The sequence below is a fragment of the Mercenaria mercenaria genome, chromosome 2 (assembly GCF_021730395.1).
Source record: "Mercenaria mercenaria strain notata chromosome 2, MADL_Memer_1, whole genome shotgun sequence".
Lineage (NCBI taxonomy): Eukaryota > Metazoa > Mollusca > Bivalvia > Venerida > Veneridae > Mercenaria > Mercenaria mercenaria.
The window spans coordinates 86,377,438-86,386,036 of record NC_069362.1 but is presented as its reverse complement, the minus strand read 5'-3'; positions in this window follow the sequence as shown (position 1 = coordinate 86,386,036).

The window sequence follows — 8,599 nt, the reverse complement described above, 5'->3', positions numbered from 1 at the left end:
AGATAAGTATTTTTGTTGGTGGGTTAAGATTGCAGGCATATTGAATATTTAACTTGTGCTAGTTGAATTTAAGATGTATTTTTGTGTGTAAATATTCTTTGGTAATATACAATAAAACTATTAGTCTCTATACGCATAAGTAGACGGGTAAGTAATCAAGTTCTCCACTTACATTCAATGAGAACCTATACATACAACTTTAATTTACTTATCTTATTACAACGTAAAAGTTATCATAGATAATTGTAGCTCCTCTACCAAAATTCTTTCATTAAAAAGATACAATTTGCCCTTGAATAATTTCAAGTAATTTTGACTTAAATCTGATTTAATTTGAATAGCCTCTACTTTTATCAGTATATAATGTATAGGTATACAGCAGTGGTTTATCATGGTCATCAGTCGCTGAAATACATGTATTGCATATAAACAATTTGCCAAAGCCTAGCAATTAAACCTGTAAGATCATTTAGACGCTCAGAAAACAAATAAGCAAAATATTCTACTGACATACTCTGCACCCCTCACGCTTGCACTGTGCGAAACTCCTTTTTAACAGTAAAATAGAATTGACCCATTTATTCCAAAGACAATAATGAATAATTAAAGGGTGATATTATAATCCATATTTGATAGTAAATATATCATACCTGTAAAGATATGCCGAGATCTTAAGAAGGACTGGATATCACACATGAGATGCGGTCAGTCTTCGACGTTCAGATAATATCACATACACTTTGTTTTTCTTTGAAGTTATCTGATAAATGCAAAACAAAAACTGAAATTATATAAACTTTGTCAATGATTATTAAGATTTTAATTAGTTTTGTCACCGTCTTGAAAAGCACACTTTATATCGCCCCCTTAATGCAAAAAGGTACCAAGTGCCTTCTTTATTCATATGCTCATGGTACCTTTTTGCATTAAGGGGACGATATGAATGCTAATCTAAGCTAGATATGTGTTGTAACCCTCATCGTCATTTCGGAAAAAGGCAACAAGACTATTTCATAAAGAGATGTTAAGTAAAATTGCAATGTATTCTAACATACTTTTTGATGGGATTTGTGTGTTGATGTTTTTATTTTCTTCAAACCCTAAAAAGACTTAGCCCATGGGAAACACGCGGATCTATTATTATACAATAAAATAGATCGACACCAGTCAAATGAAGTATATTTTAGACTTTAATATTAAAACGGGGAGAAAATGTGTAGGCGGCCGGGTAGCTCAGTCGGTAGAGCATCGGAACGGTATTCTGAGGCCCCGGGTTCTAGTCCCGGTCTGGCTGCACATTTTTCTCACCCTGTGACATTTGGCGCCCAACATGGGACCGTGACAGCATTACACTGGTTAGTCTCCGACGCCTGTAATTGCTTATATATAAAGTACTCGCTGAAATTCGAGGACGAATTTCAAAATGGTGGGGAAATATGTCACGGTATAGGACTTATTCGGTATAGTCGGTAGAGCATCGGAACGGTATTCTGAGGCCCCGGGTTCGAGTCCCGGTCTGGCTGCACATTTTTCTCACCCTGTGACAGAATGGTCACAGGTTACATCAGCATTAGTATCAAGTCATTCTAGTAAGGGGTATTGATGCTGGACGAAACGGTCCCATTTGGTTAACCTCGTACGGATGGACGGACGGACGAACGAACGGACGGATGAACAATCACTATATGCCTCCCGCATCAGTAGATGCCGGGGGCATAAAAACTTGAATTTCGATATATCCGATCTTGCATGATTTTTAATCTTTTAATCTTGAGCAGATCGCAGTTTCAGTATTATACTGAAATTCAGCTTTTCAAAATTTGAAGTACGATTTTCGAGATGGCTCGACACTAATTGCTTGCTCGATATTTGACTTTTTCATTTCAATATCAATCTTGGAACAGGCTGTTCATTCAATACGAGATCGAAATTTGGCTTTTGGAATATTATAAATTTCGATCATTGAGCTGGCCCTAAATTAAAAGCTATTTTGCAATTTGACGTTTTTCGATCTTCAGGTGTAGCTTAGGATCAAAATTCGATAAGTTATGAAGTTGAATTTCGATCTTCGAGCTGGCATAAGATTCTAAGCTAGTTGGACACCGCTCACGACATAATAATAAATGTGCAGTTATTTGATTACATAAAAAACTACTTAAATTCTTTATTTCATAATCATGAACATCAAAGAAAGTATTATAAAAGCGAGTTTCCATCTGATTGTAAGAAAGAAGAAATTACTTTTGGAAAGTCATTGTTTGGTTTTATAATAATGTGTTTGTTGAGAATACCGTTATAAATGTTATTCTGATTAAACCACCAACAGCCATTTAGGTTTCTATTTTCTAATCTATCTTTGCAATCACTGTAAATTAGACTTAACAATATCCCTAAATCCATATAATCAAAAGTATTAATGTAACGGTACATTGGCGAAGAAGGGTTAGACATCGGCCTGAAATACGGAGTAGGCCGAAAACAGTCTCGACAGCCGATTTACCTGGCCAAACGTATTATCGGCTTTTGTGGTGATTTTCACGATGGGTCTAATTTTCCCATATGTTGACAAAGTCAGATTAACGTGTCAGATAAAATATAAAATTGCTTTGATCTCCGACATAATTTATGTTTGAATAGTAGATGACATTAGTAAAAATTGAGATCTGGCCAGATGATGGTGAAAATGGGCTACTTCGATAAGAATTTGATAGAAAATGACAAATTTATTGCATTTTTGTTTAAAATGAGGATAAAACCCAAAAATATTACATTTTCACTGTTTTGAGTGTTTTTTTTTTCAAAAACTGCATATTTATAGCCTGTTGATTGCTAATTTATGGTCATCAGAGGTAAAAGTGAACATATTTAACAGTTTAAATGTGTAATTTGTATGCACATCAGAGTAGAAAATGTCAAAACAGGGCAAAACAAGGCTGCATTTAGGGTAACTGCTTCAAAATTATGTCGCGACACCTATTTTTGACAAAATCTGACGCTTTGTCTTATGGTACTGAAAATGCCATAAAACCCTAGAAGCTAAAACCTTATATTTTTTCATGCATTTAAGTTTCTTGTACATTTCAAATGAAACTGGCACAGTGTCAGAGAAAAAAGTTTTTCTTATAGCCATACAGACACTAAATAGAAAAATAGCGCGAAAAAAATGGTAGTCGCATAATGGCGGATACAAATAGTCCTCAGGGCTTTTTTTGCTCTGTAGAGCTATTTTCCTTCTTTTCTTTGCAATTTTATTTTACTAAAATCACATGACAGATCTATGCTTGACATGTAGGTAGCATTTCATAATGAAATAACAACATGACAAAATTTTTCATGGAAACCTAGATCATACACCACCAGTATAATTTGGGGTCTCATTTTTTAGCTGATTTTGCAGTTTGTGTGTTTGACTGAAATTATTTTTCTTGCATCAAACATGACCCCCACTTTTCTTCTGATCTTTATTTAGCACTGACAATATTCTTCAAGAAAATGTAGGTTACAGACATTTAAAATGGGTCCTGATGTGTGCTGCGGCCATTGGAAATATGTCTGTTTTATATAGAATAAAGAACAACAACTATTTAGTGTGTTATAACCTTAAGTACTGTGCTATTTTTTGTAGGTTATTTATAGTTTATTTTGGTCACGTGATGAAGAATTGTTTTGGTCATGTGATGAAAGCAAGCATACTCATTTTCATACGCGTTGTTTTTGTTATAAAATATAGATTACGACAAATATGTTCTTAAGCAATGCATTTTTTGATAAAGTTGAATCTCAGAAGCTTTCTGAAAGTTAAACAGAATTGAATTACGTAAAATTTATGAAGACATGGAACGACTTGTTCTTCGGTTTCGCATAAGCGTTTTGACCGTAAATATGTGGTATGGTAAATCTGTGGTCACGATACACTCATGTAATCCAATTTTAGTTTTCATCGGAATTTGCAATATTCATTTAAAGAGGCGCTTTATCAAAATGCAAATTTGAAATACACAAACAAGTATTTATTTTAGCCAGGGCATTTAATTTTTATTAAATCTTGTTCCTTGCAATATGAAAAACCATACATTAACCCTTACCCTGCTAAATTTCTCTAATGAACTTGTCCATCTTTCAATTTGGGCAGTACCATTAACTGTTAAAAGGGTGCATACGAAAACATACTTACTGAATGGCGAAAAGTGCAGATCATGATTGGGGAAACACAATGATTTCAAAACTTCATAACAAAACTAATGCACAGTATATGCAAATACAGAATTTTACTCGGCAACTTATTATGCGTTTAAAGAGAATAGACAGAGACACCCCTTTACTTTTATGCGAGAATATACCTTTTTAATTCAAAGGGATATTAGGGGGTTATGTAATGGATATCTTTATTGAATTATAAAGGAACTCATTTATTATTTGTCAAAAGTCGAAATACAAACAATAACAGTTTCCATTTTGGAGAAATACTTGTTGATGTGAGTCCCTCCTGAAATTGTCGATGTTTCTAGAGGTAAACATACTTCACAGTATGGGTAATTATGCACTTGATCCTCGACATATAACGCAATTTCTGATTTCAAGACGACATGAAATTAGCTAATAATTTATACGAAACATGCAGAAATGATTTAAGACACTTTCTTTCTACTGACAAATTAATGCAAGAGTTCTTCCTGACTTGATATATAACATTTGGTCATTTCATATTTCAAACCATGAATATTAAGACTGAAAATACTATTATAAAACATTTGCCTTCAAGTTTTTACATAAAGTTTACTACACCGAGTCATCTTATGAACTTATATATCTTGCACGTACAAATTACATATGTCAATATTTTCGCCTCCTTTCATTTCGCAAAGTAAAGATATTACAAACGTTTAACATAATAACATAGGGTTAAATAGTGCTCAATTGGCATAGTCATTTACGCCTGTTGAATTACCGTAGTTACAGTAACGATTACTACATAATCAAAGCAAACGTACTTTATTTCTATAAAAAAATATATATATATACAGTTTTCTCATGAGGGGACGTTTACTGTTTTATTGAGTTGCAGGTGTTATAAATGTAATCAAAATATCAAAATTGTAAAAAAAAACAACAACAAAACATGTTAAAATGTATATTAAGGGTAAAAGAAATAAATTCAGCGATGTTACATATAATGAAATTTTATGAGTTTTGAATTAAGTTCATCTACAATCGCACCTTATCAGGTTATGTTTAATTTGAAATTAATGTTTATTTTTTAATGTAACTGTACGAGTCTTAAATGAGCCTCACCATGAGAAAACCAACATAATGCATTTGCGGCCAGCATGGATCCAGAGCATCCGCGCAGTCTGGTCAGGATCCATGCTGTTCGCTAACAGTTTCTCTAATTGCAATAGGCTTTGAGAGCAAACAGCATGGATCCTGACCAGACTGCACTTTTGTCTTTGATATGTCCATGAAAAAAGTAAACAATACTTTGTTTTTATACGCCCCGTCTTTCAGAATTATGGGAACGCCCTTGGCGGGCGAGCGGCGTCTACCGTTACCGAAACGTTTTCTGTAGCATTTCTTCTTCATGCATGGAGAGATTTTGATGCAACTTGGCGCAAATGTCCACCATCATAAGACAGAGTGTTACGTGCAAGAACCAGGTCCCTAGGTTTAAGGTCAAGGTCGCATTTAGAGGTCAAAGGTCAAATTCAAGAATGATTTTGTCAGAAGCATTTCTTCTTCATGCATGGAGGGATTTTGATGTAACTTGGCACTATTGTTCACCATCATGAGACGGAGTGTCACGCGCAAGAACCGGCTCCGTAGGTCTAAGGTCTAAGGTCAAGGTCACACTTAGAGGCCAAAAGTCAGATACAAGAATAACTTTGTCCGGAGCATTTCTTCTTCATGGATAGAGGGATTTTGATGTAACTTAGCATAATTGTTCACCACCATAAGACGGAGTGTCATGCGCAAAAAAAAAACAACAGATCCATAGGTCTAAGGTCAAGGTCACACTTAGAGGCCAAAGGTAAAATACAAGAATGACTTTGTCCGAGGCATTGTCAAGGTCTCTAGGTCTAAGGTCAAGGTTACTGTTACGTCTTTTATTAAAATGCATTTGAAAGGAAAATGATTCCATCTATTGACTTCAAAGTTCATTTTAGGTCACCAATGACACCCATTTGGAATTTTTCTTCTAACAAGCTAAGCTATAGTTGAAACCAGTAAGCATAATTTACATTTTCAGTAAGTATTACCGCATAAACACAATGTTAGCAAATCTAAAGCCTAAAGCACTTCTTTGAGTAATGCATGTGTAGCTTTTCAAATTTCTTTTTGAAAATATATCGGGCCTGAAAAAAATCTACACACCGTGCATATTATCTACTGTTTTCTTTCATTCATCCTTTTTAAAACCAACGTCTACCAGATATATCCTCTCTATAGAACATTCAAAGCTTCTAAAAAAATTTCATAAAAAAGAAATACCAACGTTTCAGAGGTAATGCATATAATTATAATACCTACCTGTTTGTTTTCGTATTCATCTGGAAAAAAAACCATTAAGTTTTTGAAGTCAGACAAGTAGTCAAGAGAACAATAGTCCTTTAAAACAGTTTTATGCCCCCGTGCGTGCGTCCGTGTAAATTCTTGCCCGGGCTGAAACTCTGCCATCCATAAAGGGATTTTGAAATAACTTGGCATAAATGAGACGACGTGTCATGCGCAAGACCCAGACCCATAGCTTCAAGGTCAAGGTCACACTTAGAGGTCAAAGGTTAACAGTGTTTCGTGTCCGGTCCATAACTCTGCCATCCATGAAGGGATTTTGAAATAACTTTGCACAAATGTTTGCCATAAAGAAACGATGTGTCACGCGCAAGACCCAGACCCCTAGCTCCAAGGTCAAGGTCGCACTTAGAAGTCAAAGATTAACAGGGTCTGTTACGTGTCCTGTCCATAACTCCGCCATTGATGAAGGGATTTTGAAATTACTGGGCATAAATGTTTCCCATAATGAGACGATGTGTCATGTGCAAGATCCAGACCACTAGCTCTAAGGTCAAGGTCACACTTAGAAGTCAAAGGTGTTTCTTGTCTGGTCCACAACTCTGCCATTTATCAAGGGATTTAAAAATAATTTGACACAAATGTTAACCGTATTGAGAAGGTGTGTTAAGCTTATGACCCGGGTCTCTGGGGTCAAGGCAAGGCCACGAAATGATGTGTGATTTTTTGCGCATACAACTGTAGCATTCTTGTGCACGCTTCGGGGGCATTTGTCACCAATAGAGATAGCTCTTGATGTTCAAATGAGATTAAACTGAAAGGTGAATTATAATAGATCTACTGAAGAAAATTACTGCATAATTTAAACAGTTGTAACAATTTTGAAATGCATTAAGTGTCTTTGTATACCAAGGAAATCGTCGCAGTTTTCTCAACATTGTGATTTAATTTTTTTAAAGTTTATACAAATACCTTCAGCCATGTAAATCAAAGCAATAAAATTTTCAGAAAACAGACTGCTGCGTCTGTAAAGTAAAAAGCAATAAAATTCGACAGACTTATTTTAAAGTTTTGAATTAAGTATAATTCTTCCTTGTTTCAAGACATAATTTTGCAATAGATAGTTTTTTCTTCCAATATTAGTATACCATATCTTACAGACTATGCGAGGATAACGTGAACTCTGTCTTGTCATTAACCTGGGAAGCCGTTGATAACATTCGTCCTTTGTCAGAAGAAATCATACCTACTATCTATGCATTAAAATCCCACTTAATTTGCGCTAATTAGAGTTAATTGGCATTCATAGAGTTTCTGATATTGTCAATTTGCAGAAAGAAAAAAGTTAGAAATTGTCAGACTGGATTCCCAGGCTATCTCGTCATTTTCTTTTTATTTTACATTTTATTTACAAAAGGATTTTCTAAAATAAAGCTTGTGAAATGCCTCTTTTGTTGGAATATCCCTATTCCAGGGAAGATGTTCCCCTAAACACGAGAGAATAATGTGTGGCAGGTTAGAATATGTGAAATTTGTCAGACAGCAGTAGCTCCGCTGGCAAATTCTTTACATAAAAAAGATACAATTTGTCCTTGAATAATTTCATGTCGCTCTGGTGATTTAAATCTGGTCTAATTTGAATACGTCTTGCTCAGGTTCATTGAATGTTTACAATATAGCAATATGTTGACAGGTCACCGCACAGTTCAAGTATTAAATATAAAGTATGGTTTACCGAAAGTATTAAAAAAAAATCTTGTACTGAATTTCCAACTCTGACAGTAGATGATAAATTTATAATAAAGAACACCCACATTAATCTACTTCGGTATTCATATATTAGTCTATTGAATTCTTAATTATCTTTTTTAAATTTCAGTGACATTGCGAAAGGTTTCGGTAAGGCTTATTATAGAAATTCTTTCAGTAATATACCTAATGGATTTTATGCGTTTTAAAATTAGATTTATGTTTGACAAATAAACTTCGAACGTGTCCAGCTAAATTGTGTGAATAACTTGCAATGTTCTAAATTTTTACACACATCCAATTTTTAACGTTCATTTATGTACAAGATACACTAAGACAAATC